This window comes from Balaenoptera ricei, chromosome 6, assembly GCF_028023285.1.
Source record: "Balaenoptera ricei isolate mBalRic1 chromosome 6, mBalRic1.hap2, whole genome shotgun sequence".
Lineage (NCBI taxonomy): Eukaryota > Metazoa > Chordata > Mammalia > Artiodactyla > Balaenopteridae > Balaenoptera > Balaenoptera ricei.
In genome coordinates, this window is record NC_082644.1 from 48,057,555 (window position 1) to 48,074,379 (window position 16,825).

Sequence of the window (16,825 nt, forward strand, 5' to 3'; positions counted from 1 at the left end):
GTGTTTCCCACAACATGTAAGCCATAAATATAACATGGCACGTTTCTGCATTAAACCTTCCAATGGCTTCATTGGAATAATAAGAGCCAGACTCCTTATCATAGAGGCTCTCAGGAGCCTCTGTGACCCAACTGCATCTATACAATGGTATCCCTGTTTCAGCCTCGGGGCCTTTGCACTTGCTGTTCCCTCTTTCTAAAATGCTCTTCATGTAGAAGAACACTCTAGAAGGAATGCTCCATCTGATCACTGTGTATTTCAAGTTGGCAGGGTCTTTTTAACTTATGTTTGTCATGTTGCTGCTCAGTTGGAGATCTGTGGGTCACCACGGGTGCCAGTGTGACCTTGCATTGACAAACCTGGTCCCTGGATATAGAGACTGGGGCCAAAAATGCAGGAATAGGAAACAATTCTCTTAGACTAATCCAGGCACATAGTAGAGGGTGCTCAGTGTCCTACCCCAAATTATAGGTCTTTTCCTTCCTGAACCACCCTTCTTCTACCCTGTATAGTTCTTTTGTGGTGCTAGAGGCTGACATATAACACAAGTGGGGCCAGGGTAGTTTTCTCTGAGACTGCTCTGTTTGAGTGACCGTAGAAAAGTATTTTGTACTTTTTGAGGTCAAGATGCTGGGGATAGAGATGTGAATCCTCCACTGCTGATTGTCCTTACCCCAGCCATATGGAGACAGCCAGTATTCAAAACAAAGACTCATGTAAAAGGAAGTGTAGCTGAGAGATAGAAAGACATACCCAGTGGCATTGTTTAAGACCCTGGATCCAGCCATGCCTGAAGCCCACCTAGAAGTCAAGTTGTGTGAATCAACCCATTTCCTTTTTTTTCTTCCCCCTTATTCCCAGGGTATTTGAGTTGTATTTCTGTCCTTCACATCCCAAGGTCTTACAGGGGTATATTGTAAATGGTCTTAAATTATGAGTAAAACTTTAGAAAAATTAGAAATCCAGGAAAAAGTAAAAGAAAAGGAGATCACCTCTCTTTATATATTTTTCTCTTCATGTCTACTGCTTACAGACAGCAGAGGTTGAAACATAGATGTTCCAATATAAGGACATATTTCTGCATATAGATGGTTACATATTAAGTTAAATCTCAGGTAATGGTTGGAAAAAAAAAGCATTGAAATGGGATTGCCATTCTTAGGTGTAGCCTGCGTTGTGTGGTGTCGCTGGCAAGCAAGTGACAGATGACTTCTTAAATCCCTCACAACCATCGTTTCCTGAAAACAGTACTGTTGGTGGCAGCACTTGACGTCAAAGCTCTCCCCACATGCCACCCCTTTGTTGCACACAGTGAAGCTAATCCTGCGCTGGCTCCCAGGTTTCTGCCTGCTTCATCGGCTTTCTGTGACAGGTGAAAGATGGGAAAAAACAGTGGGGGGGCAGGGGGGGAGGCAGGGACAAAGGGTTTTGGTCCACAGAGGGGCTCCCTCCAGCCACGAGTAGGTGGAATCTTTATGTCCCATGATTAAAGAGGCCGACTCAAAGGCCATCTCACCACACGCCGCTCTGCTGGGAAGGAAAGTGGGGCAGGCATGGGCGTTGTTCTTATTCTGGAGTCCTGTGTTTGAAAGAAAGGGGTTCTAAAAAAGACTATGAGGCCCTGAAGGGGGAAAGGCTGGCTTTAGGGGGTGAGGAGGATGAGGGCACAGCTGGCCCTGGTGTTGGTTGCTCTCTCCACAAGATGGCACCCCTACTTTTGCATCTTTGCTTTTAGTTTCAGTCTTGAGGAAAAACTTGTTCAAATCATTTCAGAACCAATGCAATCTTGACTTAGCTTTCATAATTTATGAAGCTGACTTCATATCCTATCTCGAATCGTTTGTTACCCTGTTTCAGACAGAGCTGTTTTGATTATGGTATCATTATTATAAATGTGGGTGTGTCTCTTCCTCGCCTTTTCCTCCCAGCTCTGCCTCCTCCTCTGGGGCTGAGCTCATTCCCCCAGGCATCGGGGAAGCAGACTGGGGTCCAGCAGTGATTCTCAAACTAGCCGTTGTGCTGGACCAAGTTTGTTAAAATTTTCAGGCTGTCGTGGGCTGACAATATCATCAAACAAAATAAAAATGAATAACTGGAAAAATGAAATTAAAAAGACGTACAAAATGTACACTCAATTTTATTACTTTTAGCTTCAACAGGCATGAAATTACATTTTAATAAATAGAATCAAAACAAAATAACATTGGCAGAAAGATTTGCAAAAACCATATGGGTGTTCTTAAAAGTGTGTGTATAGGATATTAATATAAGGGATTGCTATTATACTTGTAAATTTTTGCTGTCTCACAAGTATAAATAAATTATAGCAATTCCCTCATATTCAGTGACCTATATGCACATGTTGAATTAACTGAGTGTATAATACAAAAAAAAATTTTGATCTAAACACACTAGCTTGTTTCCTGCTTAATCTACCTATCTAGGTTGGATTGATACAACACTACTTATAGGGGATAATGTATGCCTCAACCGTGTCTATGTTTTTTGTTTGTTACATTGATAATAGAAAAGCTGGGGTATAATAAAAGAAAAAAATTACTTTGGAAAAATTGAGAGGAAAGCTAACTGTTTCTGACTTTATTTTTTTTCTCTCATCCCCTCCCTGCTCTATGGAAGGTTACCTTTTCCTGTTTCCGGGTGCCTTTTCCCCAGCGTCCTTGTGCTTTTACTTGCAAGGGTCAGAACCTGCGATCCTTCTTGGCGGATTGCTCTAGAGAGCCGGATGTGTCTGGGAGCTTATGTCTCATCTCCCGGGATGGCCCTGGCCAATGGCTGACAGGATTGGCAGGAGGACAGCTCCACCTCTCTTCCAGGTGGGACCACTCGGAGGTGTAATTAACCCTCCAGAGTTCTCTGCAGGATCGGGCCCAGGCTACCCTCCATGGGAAAAGCCTTGCTTGTCTTTCTCTGCTCTGTCCTGCTCATCTCTCCCTTACCAGTTCTTTTTCTGGGAGCACTTCTTTAATAAACCGTTTCCCATGAATCTTTGTCTCAGTGTCTACTCCCAGGGAACCCAGGCTAAGGCAGTATCAGATTTAGAGTATTTTAGAAATAGGCTTGGCAGACCATAAAAATGTCTTTATGTATTTCGAATCTTTTGCTTCTAGAGATACTGATGTTCCATTATTGGTAACATAATCCAAATGACCACTTTAGGAAATAAATCAGACTAATTTAACTGCCTTGGCTTTTTAGAAACAAGACAAGCTAGAGATATTTAACGTACCAATCTTCTTACCACATATTTGGAAACATTTGTCATAGATATACTCTGTTTCACATAGATCTGTGTTCTTTTCTTTTTTTCTCCTTGATTTCAATTAAGCTAAACCAAATTGTTTACCCATAGAGAAGATAAATGTAAAAGCTTCTTCCCCTCTGTAAAGGTTTGTGGTTGACTAAAACAGGTTTAAATTTTTTTCTCTTGGATATTTTTTAAAGAGTTGCGTCTACATAAATCTGTTTTAGATAATACCCTCTCCAAAAACCATTCTCCTCTCCAAAAACCATTCTGAAGTGGTCGCTTGTCATCTAGCTTTACTTGGAATTAAACCTATGACAAAACATAACAAATTCAAACTAACTGGGAGAAATGCTGTTATGAATTAGTGAAGACAATTAGGAACATTAAAAATGGAGAGCAGTTTTATTACCAGAGAGGTTATATGTGCTGTCTTGTCAATTATCCCTTATTATAGATACCTATTATGTACTAGATGTTTGCATTATCTCAGTTAATTCTCACAACAACCCTGAAAATGAGGTATTTTCCTTCTCACTTTTTAAAAAACAGATGAGGCATAGAGAAATTAAACAACTTGTCCAAGATTCACAATTAGTAAACAATAGAGCTGGTATTTGAATCTAGAACTTTCTACCAAGTCATGTTGCCTCCACAGTTCAAAATTAGCTAATTAAATATTAGTGTACTTCATCAGCTTTAGGGAAGGAGCAACAACGATGTATAATCGACATATTCATTTGGTATGCAAACAGTATTGTTAAAATGCTTGTAACAGTTTAAAGAGAAATAACAGAAATCTTCCTTGCTATCTTGTTTAACAACAATGCCTATCATTTATTGATTGTTTCAGGCACCTTACACCCATGTCTCATACAATCATCACAAGACTCCTAGGGTGGGTATTATTAGCCTTATTTTATAGGTAGGGAATGTCGAGAAGCCCAGAAACTTTAGGTGACTTGTGCAATGTTATATGGATAGTAAAATACAGGATTTGGACCCAGAAACCCATGAGCTCAACTGCTATGCTCTCCACCGCTGATGCTTAGCTGAAACTTCCTTATGGAGAATGCAAAGGTGACTGCCAGGTCAGCTGAATCAGTGGGTGGGATACATAAGATTGAAGTTATGACTTCCTTAAAGTATTTTGTTTCTCATTGATGCCAAGTAGGTCTAGAAAAAGAGGAGAGAAAGCCAGAGGTATGACAGCAGCTTGGCTTGATGTTAAAGGGATGCTTTTGTTCTTATTCCACCACATCAATTTTCTCATCAGCTTTGATTCCCTTCCTACTGTTCACCTGTAAACAAAACCCCTGTTGACCTTTTCTGGACTGGGTTACTAGGAAATTCAGAGGGTTCATCATAGCCAGGTGTTTCTCTGCACCTGGTGTGTCTGATCTGCAGAGCAAAGGAATTCATAGACAAACACAACAGGGCTCATTGTAGACCACACAATTAATCATTCTAGGTTTCTGATTCGTTCCTTGAAACTTGCTATGTTCCTGTAATGGGAAAAAGACAGGTCCATTTATCACACCGCACCTCATGCTGCTCCTTGGCATTCTCCCCTGGGTCCCTCACCATCCCGAAACTTCTGAAACATCTGCTGTGGGTACCATGGCAGGGGTTTCTTCACATTCCCTGTTACACTCAGCTTCTCAGCATCCTAGTTTTAAGCTCTCCTATTGTGACTGAAGACTAAAAGGCCAACATCCTCCGTGGAGGTGAACAATGAGCAAGTTCATTACTTACGGTGGCGTTCATACTTCTTTGCCAAAGATTACATTTGTGTGTATGACATATTGCCTGATGTTGTCGAAAGAGCGGTGGACTGGGGATCAGCTTTGCTGGATTTTCGTCTTGGCTCCACCACTGATTATTTGTCTGGATTGGCATGGGCTGCTTCACCTCCCTCAACTTTCATTACTTCATTTAATGATAAATCTAGGTTAAATCACTGCTTATTAACTTCGGATGCACATTAGAATCACAGGAAATGCACAAAATACTGATGCCCAGGTCATGCCTCAGACCAAGGAAATCAGAATCTCTGGAGGAGCAGGAGACCTGGTCTTGGGATTCTTATTAAAGCTCCCCAAGGGGATTCTAATGTTGACTCAGGTTTGAGAACCATTGACCTAGGTGATCTCTGAGGATTCTTTGTTCTCTCTCTCCCCCTCTCTCTCTCCCTCCCTCTCCCTCTCTCCCTCTCTCCCTCTCTCTCTCTCCCTCTCTCTCTCTCTCTTCCTCTCTCCCTCTCTCTCCCCCCCCCCCTATATATATATGACTATTACAAGAGACAAGGAAGGACACTACGAAATGATCAAGGGATCAATCCAAGAAGAAGTATAACAGTAGGGAATATTTATGCACCCTACATAGGAGCACCTCAATACATAAGGCAAATGCTAACAGCCATAAAAGGGGAAATTGACAGTAGTGAAATAATAGTGGGGGACTTTAACATTCCACTTACACCAATGGATAGATCATCCAGACAGAAAATTAATAAGGAAACACAAACTTTAAATGACAAAATAGACCAGATAGATTTAATTGATATTTATAAGAGGACATTCCAACCCAAAGCGGAAGAATACACTTTCTCCTCAAGTGCACACAGAACATTCTCCAGGACAGATCATATCTTGGGTCACAAATCAAGCCTTGGTAAATTTAAGAGAAATGAAATTGTATCAAGTATCTTTTCTGACCACAATGCTGTGAGACTAGATATCAATTACAGGAAAAGAACTGTAAAAAATACAAACACATGGAGGCTAAACAGTACACTACTAAATAACCAAGAGATCACTGAAGGTATCAAAGAGGAAATAAATACCTAGAAACAAATGACAAGGAAAACTTGACGACCCAAAACCTATGGGATGCAGCAAAAGCAGTTCAAAGAGGGAAGTTTATAGCAATAAAATCCTACCTCAAGAAACAAGAAAAATCTCAAATAAACAATCTAACCTTACACCTAAAGCAACTAGAGAAAGAAGAACAAAGAAAACCCAAAGTTAGTAGAAGGAAGGAAATCATAAAGATCTGAGCAGAAATAAATGAAATAAAAATGAAGAAAACAACAGCAAAGATCAATAAAACTAAAAATTGGTTCTTTGAGAAGATAAACAAAATTGATAAACCTTTAGCCAGATGCATCAAGAAAAAAAGGGAGAGGACTCAAATCAATAAAATTAGAAATGAAAAAGGAGAAGTAACAACTGACACTGCAGAAATGCAAAGGATCATGAGAGACTACTACAAGCAAATATATGTCAATAAAATGGAAGAAATGCACAAATTCTTAGAAAGGTACAGCCTTCCAAGGCTGAACCAGGACGAAATAGAAAATATGAACAGACCAATCACAAGTAATGAAATTGAAACTGTGATTAAAAATCTTCCAACAAACAAAAGACCAGGACCAGATGGCTTCACAGGCGAATTCTATCAAACATTTAGAGAAGAGCTAATACCCATCCCTCTCAAACTCTTCCAAAAAATTGCAGAGGGAGGAACACTCCCAAACTCATTCCACGAGGCCACCATCACCCTAATACTGAAACCAGACAAAGATATCATAAAAAAAGGCCAATATCACTGATGAACATAGATGCAAAAATCCTCAACAAAATACTAGCAAACCGAATCCAAAAACACATTAAAAGGATCATACACCATGATCAAGTGGGATTTATCCCAGGGATACAAGGATTCTTCAGTATATGCAAATCAATCAATGTGATACACCATATTAACAAATTGAAGGATAAAAACCATACAATCATCTCAATAGATGCAGAAAAAAATTTTGACAAAATTCAACACTTATTTATGATAAAAACTCTCCAGAAAGTGGGCATAGAGGGAACCTACCATAACATAATAGAGGCCATATATGACAAACCCACAGCAAACATCATTCTCAATGGTGAAAAACTGAAAGCATTTCCTCTAAGATCAGGAACAAGACAAGGATGCCCATTCTTGCCGCTATTATTCAGCATAGTTTTGGGAGTCCTAGCCTTGGCAATCAGAGTAGAAAAAGAAATAAAAGGAATACAAATTGAAAAGAAGAAGTAAAATTTTCACTGTTTGTAGATGACATGATACTATACATAGAAAATCCTAAAGATGCCACTAGGAAACTACTAGAGCTAATCAATGAATTTAGTAAAGTCACAGGACACAAAATTAATATACAGAAATCTCTTGCATTCCTATACATTAACAACAAAAGATCAGAAAGAGAAATTAAGGAAACAGTTCCATTCACCATTGCAACAAGAAGAATAAAATACCTAGGAGTAAACCTACCTAAGGAGGCAAAAGACCTGTACTCAGAAAACTACAAGATACTAATGGAAGAAATCCAAGAAGACACAAACAGATGGAGAGATATACCATGTTCTTGGATTGGAAGAATCAACATTGTGAAAATGACTATACTACCCAAAGCAATCTACAGATTCAATGCAATCCCTATCAAATTACCAATGGCATTTTTTACAGAACTAGAACGAAAAATTTTACAATTTGTATGGAAACAAAAAAGACCCTGAATAGGCAAAGCGATCTTGAGAAAGAAAAACAGAGCTGGAGGAATCAGGCTCCCTGACTTCAGACTATACTACAGAGCTACAGTAATCAAGACAGTATGGTACTGGCACAAAAACAGAAATATAGATCAATGGAACAGGATAGAAAGCCCAGAGATAAACTCACACACCTATGGTCACCTAATCCATGACAAAGGAGGCAAGGATATACAATGGAGAAATGGCAGCCTCTTCAATAAGTGGTGCTGGGAAAACTGGACAGCTACATGTAAAAGAATGATATTAGAACACTCCCTAACACCATACACAAAAATAAACTCAAAATGGATTAAAGACTTAAATGTAAGGCCAGACACTATAAAACTCCTAGAGGAAAACATAGGCAGAACACTCTTTGACATAAATCACAGCAAGATCTCTTTTTGACCCACCTCCTAGAGTAATTAAAATACAAACAAAAATAAACAAATGGGACCTAATTAAACTTAAAATCTTTTGAATAGCAAAGGAAACCATAAACAAGATGAAAAGACAGCCCTCAGAATGAGAGAAAATAGTTGCAAACGAAGTAACTGACAAGGGATTAATCTCCAAAATATAGAAACAGCTCATGCAGCTCAATATCAAAAAAACAAACAACCCAATCAAAAAAATGGGCAGAAGATCTAAATAGACATTTCTCCAACGAAGACATACAGATGGCCAAGAGGCATACGAAAAGGCGCTCAACATCATTAATAATTAGAGAAATGCAAATCAAAACTACAATGAGGTACCACTTACTGGTCATTATGGCCATTATCAAAAAATCTACAAACAATAAATGCTGGAGAGGGTGTGGAGAAAAGGAACCCTCTTGCCCTGTTGGTGGGGATGTAAATTGATACAGCCACTATGGAGAACAGTATGGAGGTTCCTTAGAAAACTAAAAATGGAACTACCATTTGACCCAGCAATCCCACTACTGGGCATATACCCAGAGAAAACCATAATTCAAAAAGACACATGCACCCCAATATTCATTGCAGCACTATTGACAATAGCCAGGACATAGAAGCAACCTAAATGTACATCAAGAGATGAATGGATAAAGAAGATGTGGTACATATATATAATGGAATATTACTTAGCCGTAAAAGGGAACGAAATTGGGTCATTTGTAGAGATGTGGCTGGGCCTAGAGACTGTCGTACAGAGTGAAGTAAGTCAGAAAGAGAAAAACGAATATTGTATATTAACACACATATGTGGAATCTAAAATAAAGGTATAGATGATCTGATTTGCAAAGCAGAAATAGAGACACAGACATAGAGAACAAACGTATGGATACCAAGGGGAAAGGGAGGGGGATGAATTGGGAGATGGGGATTGACATATATACACTATTGATACTATGTGTAAAATAGATAACTGCTGAGAACCTACTGTAAAGCACAGGGAACTCTACTCAGTTCTCTGTGGTGACCTAAATGGGAAGGAAGTCCAAAAAAGAGGGGATATATGTATATGTATAGCTCATTCACTTTGCTGTACAGTAGAAACTAACAAAACATTGTAAAGCAACCATATTCTAATAAAAAATTTAAATATATATATATATATATATATATATATATATATATATATATATATATATACACCTTAAGATGGGAGAAGTAAGATCACATTTGTATGAAAAGGGAAAAGACCCAGTAGAGAGGGGAGTTTGGTAATAGAGAAGAGGGCGGGTGAATCCTGCATCCATATCCTTGAGAAGGCAAACGGTCTAGTGCTCCGGTGGAGGGATTAGCTTTAGACAGGTGAATGGAGAGTATGTTCACAGGTGGAAAACCATGCTACATCCATGCAGATGTTGGTAGGTATATAGATGCAGTGGTAGAAATCCACAGAGGTTTTCTTCTGATCGCTTCAATATTTTTAAACGAGGAAGAAGCAAGGTCATCAGAATGGACAGGAAAGGAGTTGCTGGAGAGGTTTCAAAAGAGGTGAGCTGTGGAAAGTCATCTATGACAGTAGAGAGTAAATGTACTAGAGAAATGTAGTATGATTGCCAGAAATATTAAGGTGCATTTCAGGTGGGTGGTTATGAATTTGAAGTGAGACCAGTCAGTGTGCCAAGTTTGGACAGTCTTTCTGCTGACTTCCAGAAACCCAGCTGTTGGTTTCTTCCTGCATAGCATCTGCTCTGTTCTGCCTAATCTTGGGTTGTTTGTTGCCTTTGTACTCTCTGGAATCGTTGCTCCTTTTGTCTATTTTATCCAGCTTTATTGAGATACGATTGACATAACACTGTGTAAGTTTAAGGTGAGAAACATGTTGATTTGATACCCTTATATGTTGCAATATGATTACCACCATAGCATTAGCTAGTATCGTCATCATGTCACGTGATTCCATTTCTTTTTTCTGGTGAGAACGTTTAAGGTGTACTCTCTTAACTACTTTCAAGTATGTAATATAGTATTTTTAATGCTATTCACAGTGCCGTGTATTAAATCCTCAGAACTTATTCATCTTTAACTTCAAGTTTGTACCCTTTGACCAACATCTCCCCATTTCTTCCCCTTCACCCCCCCCATCCCTGCTATCCACTGTTGTACTCTGTTTCTACAAGTTCAGTTCCGTTTAGATTCCACATATAAGTATTTGTCTTTCACTGTCTGACTTATCTCACTTAGCATAATGCCCTCAAGGCCCATGTATGTTGTCACAAATGGCAAGAGTTCCTTCTTTCTAAAGGATAAATAATACTCCATTGTATATATACACCCCATCTTCCTTATTTGTTTATCCACTGACAGGAACTTAAGTGGTTTCCATATCTTGGCTATTGTGAATAGTGCTGCAATAAACATGGAAGTGCAGGTATCTTTTTGATATCCTGTTTTCATTTTCTTTCAATATATACTCAGAAGTGGAATTGCTGGATCTTATGGTAGTTATATTTTTAATTTTTTGAGAGGCATCCCTACTGTCCTCCATGGTGGCAGCAACAGTTTACATTCCCATTGCCACCAGCAGTGCACAAGTGTTCCCTTTTCTCCACATCCTCGTCAACACTTGTTATCACTTGCCTTTTTGATGATAACCATTCTAATAAGTGTGAGGTCTTATCTCGTGGTTTTGATTTGCATTTCTCTGATGATTAGAGAACATGTTTTTGTGTACTTGTGGGCCATTTGGGTGTCTTCTTTGGAAAAATGTCTATTCAGTTCTTCCTGTGTTTCAATTGAATTGTTTATTTTTTTGTTATTAAGTTGTGTGAGATCTTTATATAGTTCGGATATTAACCTTTATCAGACATGTGGTTTGCAAATATTTTCTCCCATTCTGTAGGTTGCCTTTTCATTTTGTTGATTGTGTTTTGCTGTGCAGAAGGTTTTAGTTTGATGTAGTCCCATTTATTGATTTTTGCTTTTGTTGCTTGTACTTTTAGTGTCATATCCAAAAAATTGTTGCCAAGACCAATGTCAAGATGTGGAATCTAGAAAAATGGTACAGATAAACCTATTTGTAGGGCAGGAATAGAGACGAAGATATAGAGAACAGACACGTGGACACAGTGGGGAAGGGGAGGGTGGGACGAATTGGGAGATTAGGTTTGACATCAATACCCTACCATGTGTAAGATAGATAGCTAGTGGGAACCTGCTGTATAGCACAGGGAGCTCAGCTCGGTGCTCTGTGATGACCTAGATGGGTGGGATGGCGGGGTGGGAGGGAGGTCAAAGTGGGAGGGGATATAGGTGTACATATAGCTTATTCACTTCATGTGCAGCAGAAACTAACACAACATTGTAAAGCTATTATACTCCAATAATAATAATAATAATAATAATAATAATAATAATAATAATAAAAGACCAGTGTCAAGGAGCTTTTTCTCTATGTTTTCTTCAAGGAGTTTTACAGTTTCAGACTTATTTTTAAGTCTTTAATCCATTTTAAGTTAATTTTTGTGGGTGGTGTAAGATAGGGGTCCAATTTCATTTTTCTGCATGTGGCTACCCAGGTTTCCCAACACCATTTATTGAAGAGACTATCCTTTCCCCATTGCATATTCTTGGCTCCCTTATCAAATATTAGTTGACTGGTCACTCCTTTTGAATAATGCCTCCTCTTCTTGGAGCTGGCTCTGAAGCTGGTTCAGATCCCCTAACACGTCTGTAGCCTTAGTAAGTGGGCATTGACCTGGCTTCTGGCTTACTGAGTTTCTGAGGACTCACTGTACTTCCCTCTAGAGCCAGTCAGAGCTGACTTGTAGAAGATGGTGAGGTACTGTGCCATGCAAATGAAGGAGTGATAAAGGAATGGTTAGTGAGTTAGAAGCTTGTGCAAGAGAAGCTGCCTAGGAAACTCTTTTCCTGATTGAAATAAGATGGAATGGGACAACACCATGCTTTTTCACCCCCTATTCCTTAGATGTGCAAATGACAGGACGCACATGGGATAGTAAAGTCATACATCCAAGATTAGAAAAATGTTTCAGTTAGATTAGGGCAAGTGGCTTTTGATCATCTAAAAGTCATCTAAAGTGGGAAATGGTCAACTAGGTCATCTAAAGCAGTAAACTTTCAGACCAAGCTGAAGCAAGACTTCAGGAAAACTCAGGCTCCATGATAGCATTTTTCTGAGATAGTGGAGACTGAATTAATGAAAATTTTACCTTACTCATTTTAACCTCAATCCAAAGGGATTAGGAAACTAAGAGCCAGCAGGTGATCAAGTGGGAGTATTCAGAGAGAATAAAATGAACTTTGTGCTCTTATTGTTGAATAGGTTCTGTATCATATCTTTAGATTTTGGCATTGAGAAGTAGGAGTAAAGAGGCCCCATCATTAGTTTGGCAGATTTATCAAGCTGAGCTATGTCAGTTGTATTATGCTGTTTCCAAGAAGACAGTAGAGCTTGTGAAATTTAACAGTGTCTGTCACCACATGACATATTGGCTAAAACAAAAGCAGATTGAGGAAATGACTCACAATAGTTAATTGTTTCAATAGTCAGTCTTTCCCATCTGCACAGCGTGTTGAATCTGATGACATCTGATGGGAACTTTGTGGAAAATGAATGCACCAGATTGTTTTCAAGAAGTAAGCTCTCTCTTTGCTTTTTTAGTAGCTACATGTCGGTATCGGAAATCTCCATTTTATCCTTTATAGTTTAGGTAAGGCTACAGACTATCTTGACTGTGGGAATAGGAAAAGAAAAGCCTGGGCATTGGTAAAAAAGAAAAAAAGTATTCAGTGAATAATAACTCAAAATCTGTTTCTTCACCTTGAGAATGGATTAGGTATTTTTGCTTTGATAAACTCGAAAGCAAAGGGAAAAATTGTTCAGTATTTCACAAAGAACCAAATTCAGGGTGATATATGCAGAAAGCATTCATCTTCTTTTATCACATGAATACACTGCACATCCGGCTTCAGAATCTATGATGCTGCTCAATAAAATTTATCATTTTTGATGGGAAGCCATTAATTTGCAACAGTTGCATTGAATGTATAGCTCTGTGGTTTATCTATCTTTGATAGATATAGGCCTTCTCATTGCCCTGAATTCCTTTGTAGACCCCACTTAGAAATGCAACTCATGATGACTAACCTACTGACTTATCTAACTGAAGGAGTAACTTCGTATTCTGGAGATGTGGATGTCAAGTAAGGACAGGAAGTTTTCTTTTTGGAGATCTGCCGATCGGGATAAATCTTAACTCCATGAAAGTCATTCTTCTGGAAAATATTTCTAGCATTTATTTTCTTGTTAGACATCTACAAATGAGTCTACATTTCAACTGCACTGGAAACCAATGTTTATAGAGAAGAAAGGATTAGGGCTGTCCATCCCCTACAGACAGAGTTCATTGGTGCTGCTCAAGACATCAATGCCACATTTTTATAGTTGTACAGAACTGTGATATTTTGTGAATGGATTGGATGCGAGGAATGAAGATGTCCTGTTTAATAAAGAACAAAATAAATCTAAGAGGAGATTTTAAGACTTTATAGAGTTGTGGTGGGGAAGAAACACACGTGTTCTCTATAACTCAATAGGGCAAAACCTAAACTGGTAGCCCGAATCATAAGCAGGCAATAGCTCACAGTCACAGAGAACATTCTAAGGAAAGAACTGCTCTGGGAAGCAATAATCTCCTCATCCTTTCAACTGGGAATTCTACTGGGTGTTGACATCTGGGAAAATTTGTCCGTAGTCTGAGGCAGCCTTTCATAGCCTAAGAATATGTAGTCAAACTCAAGGAAGATTACCATAGAATTAGAAGTGTATTAAAATTTCTTTTCCTTTCTCTTTCCCTCCCTCCCTCCCTTTTATTTTTTTAATTTATTTTATTTTTTTTATTTTGAGAAACAAACTTTATTTTTTAGAGTATTTTCAGGTTCATGGCGTAAGTGAGCAGAAAGTACAGAAAGTTCCCATACGTCTTCTACCCACACACATGCAACAACCTCCCCGACTATCCACATCCAGCACCAGGGTGGCATCTTTGTTATAATAGATGAACCTCCCTCCTTTTTCTCTCTTTCAGTTTGAACTCTAAAAGAAGGTAGGTGGAGGGCAGGATGGGGTGAGGATAATATCTAGCATCCCTTTTGAGTGCCCTGCCTTGCTGGGTCACCTTTGTATTCCCTGAACTGAGAACTCAAAGATCTAAAGTAGAGTGATACATAGCGCTTATCAAAAAGAACCTGCACACTCCCTGCTTTCTTCGGAGAGATCTCTGAACATGTTGGTCCCACCCCAACCTATGAAGGCCAGTGTTCAGGGGGCAAACTTGCAAACTCAGCAGTATCCCATCTTTGGAAACACCAGTGACTTAGTTGTCATCCCTCAGTGTAATATGAAGAGCAAATTTCTTGTTCTCTTCTGCTACGAAAGAGGCCTTTTAGTTTTTGTGGCCTCCATCTAAAACTGTCACAAAGTAGAAACCATGAATCGGAAAGAACATTTGTGAAATAATTTTGCTCATGTAGATAGATGAGAGGTGAACTTTTTTTCTTGCTGTATCTATGAATTCTAGTTCATATTTCTTCATGTGGAAGTGGCTTTTTTTCCCCCTGGATTTATGTTAAGCTGAGCAAGCAGTTCTGGTGAAATTAAGCCCACATATAAACAATAGATTTGGACAGCTCAATTTTGGTTCTGAACTCCATTAGAATTTTTTACCTTCCTCTCCTTTATTGCAATTTCTGATTCTTTGCTTCTTATAACCCACTTTTATGTTGAATATCACATTGTGCAAGGGCATGCCAAATTGGTATTGGTATATACTGATTGCCTTGCTTGGGAAAAGTGCTGAATTCAAGTTTGAAATGTTTGCACTTGACCAAACTTTTGGAAAAGAAAAAGAATAGGCTATTTAAAACCTGGAAACCATGATTGTGTTTCTTTGCTGTTTCTTGTAGTTTTTCGAGCAAGGGGTGAATAAGATTGTGAGTTTTAACCAACAGAATAGATTTATAATCTGCATGAAATGGATGAATGAGATGAAGTTAAGGGAGACTAATAACAGTTCATCTCAAGGAATTTCCAAAGAGTTATAGGAAGCATGAGTGACTTAACTCCTGGAGTCTATAGTGAGAAGAAATAATGATACTTGACTAAAAATTTAATGAGGGCAAAAGAAGGGTTAAGAGGGCACATTTAGGGGATGCCAGGAAGTGTACTGATGCCTTTATAGGTACAATCTCATTGAATCCTCGAATAAGCACTATGAAGTCCCAATAGACCCCCATTGTACAGATGAGAGCACTGAGGTACAGAAAGGCTATTCCATTTATGTATGCTGTAGAACTGTTATCTGTATCCAGATCTTTCAGGTTCTCAAACCATTTGTACCACTTCATCATCTGTGAAGAAAAGAAAGGAGCTTGTCTGGGGTCTATATATATTATCTTCACAAGGAACTTTCAAGGAATTCTGAGCAAAAGACTATATTACTGACAAATGAAAACAAAACCTGGTAAGTGGGTGCTGAGGAAGGAGGCAGGTACCTCTGCAGAGTCAGAAAAGATCTTGAACCTAGGGAGAAGTTGTCTTTGGGCAAAGAATAAAGAAGCTTAGAGATTCTGATAAAATATGCAGGGCCCAAAGATGGTATAAAAGTTTGAGGTAATATGTAACATGGTTATTTTCCTCAGGTACAAAAAATAATATCAATCATGGGATTTTAAGTCATCTGGCTAGGAGGAAAACTTGACAGGGATGTTTAGGAGATGAGAGCTGCAATTATAAAGATGCAAAAGTGAACTGGGCATGGAAGGGCCCGGTATCAGGGATTTGGGGGAAGATATGCATAGTTTTGGAAAAAGTTAGCATGTATTTGTAATTTCTCAAGAGCTGTTAATTACATAATGCTTTTAATTGTGTAACTCAGTATTTATTTCATCTATACGAAACTTCTATTTTAGAGTGTAAGTGAAACACAGGGGAAAAGATGTATTTTCCTAAGTGAAAATCAGAATAAATCAGAATATAATATATCAGAATAAAATCAGAATATAATTAATTTCTTTCAAGCAAGAACCTTTGAAAACATACTCCAAATAGTCATTTTTTCCATTGCCAACACATTTATTCTTTCTTCGTTGTAGATGTAGAAATCATAAACTTAATTGTCTCAATATGACATGATTTCCTCCCCATATCCCGAATGAATTTCGCTATTTTAAAAGAAAGGCTGTGACAAAGCAGGCCTACTATGGAGGACTGTTGGTGAAAGCCCAGAACATTTACAGGAGCATAGACTGTGCTTATTCTGTGTTCAGGGAAAGGGCTGGCCCCTGAGGAACAAAGAATCACATTTAAAATAATGTCTTTAATATATTATAAACAGGGAGACTTTCCTTAGTGTATCTCTTATTGTTCCATTTCTTTTTCTTGCTCAATAAATACAAGGCGAAAAAAGCATGACTTTTATGTTTTAATTTCCCAGCAGCACTCTGTATTGGAGACAGTAATTAATGAAAATTATAGGCT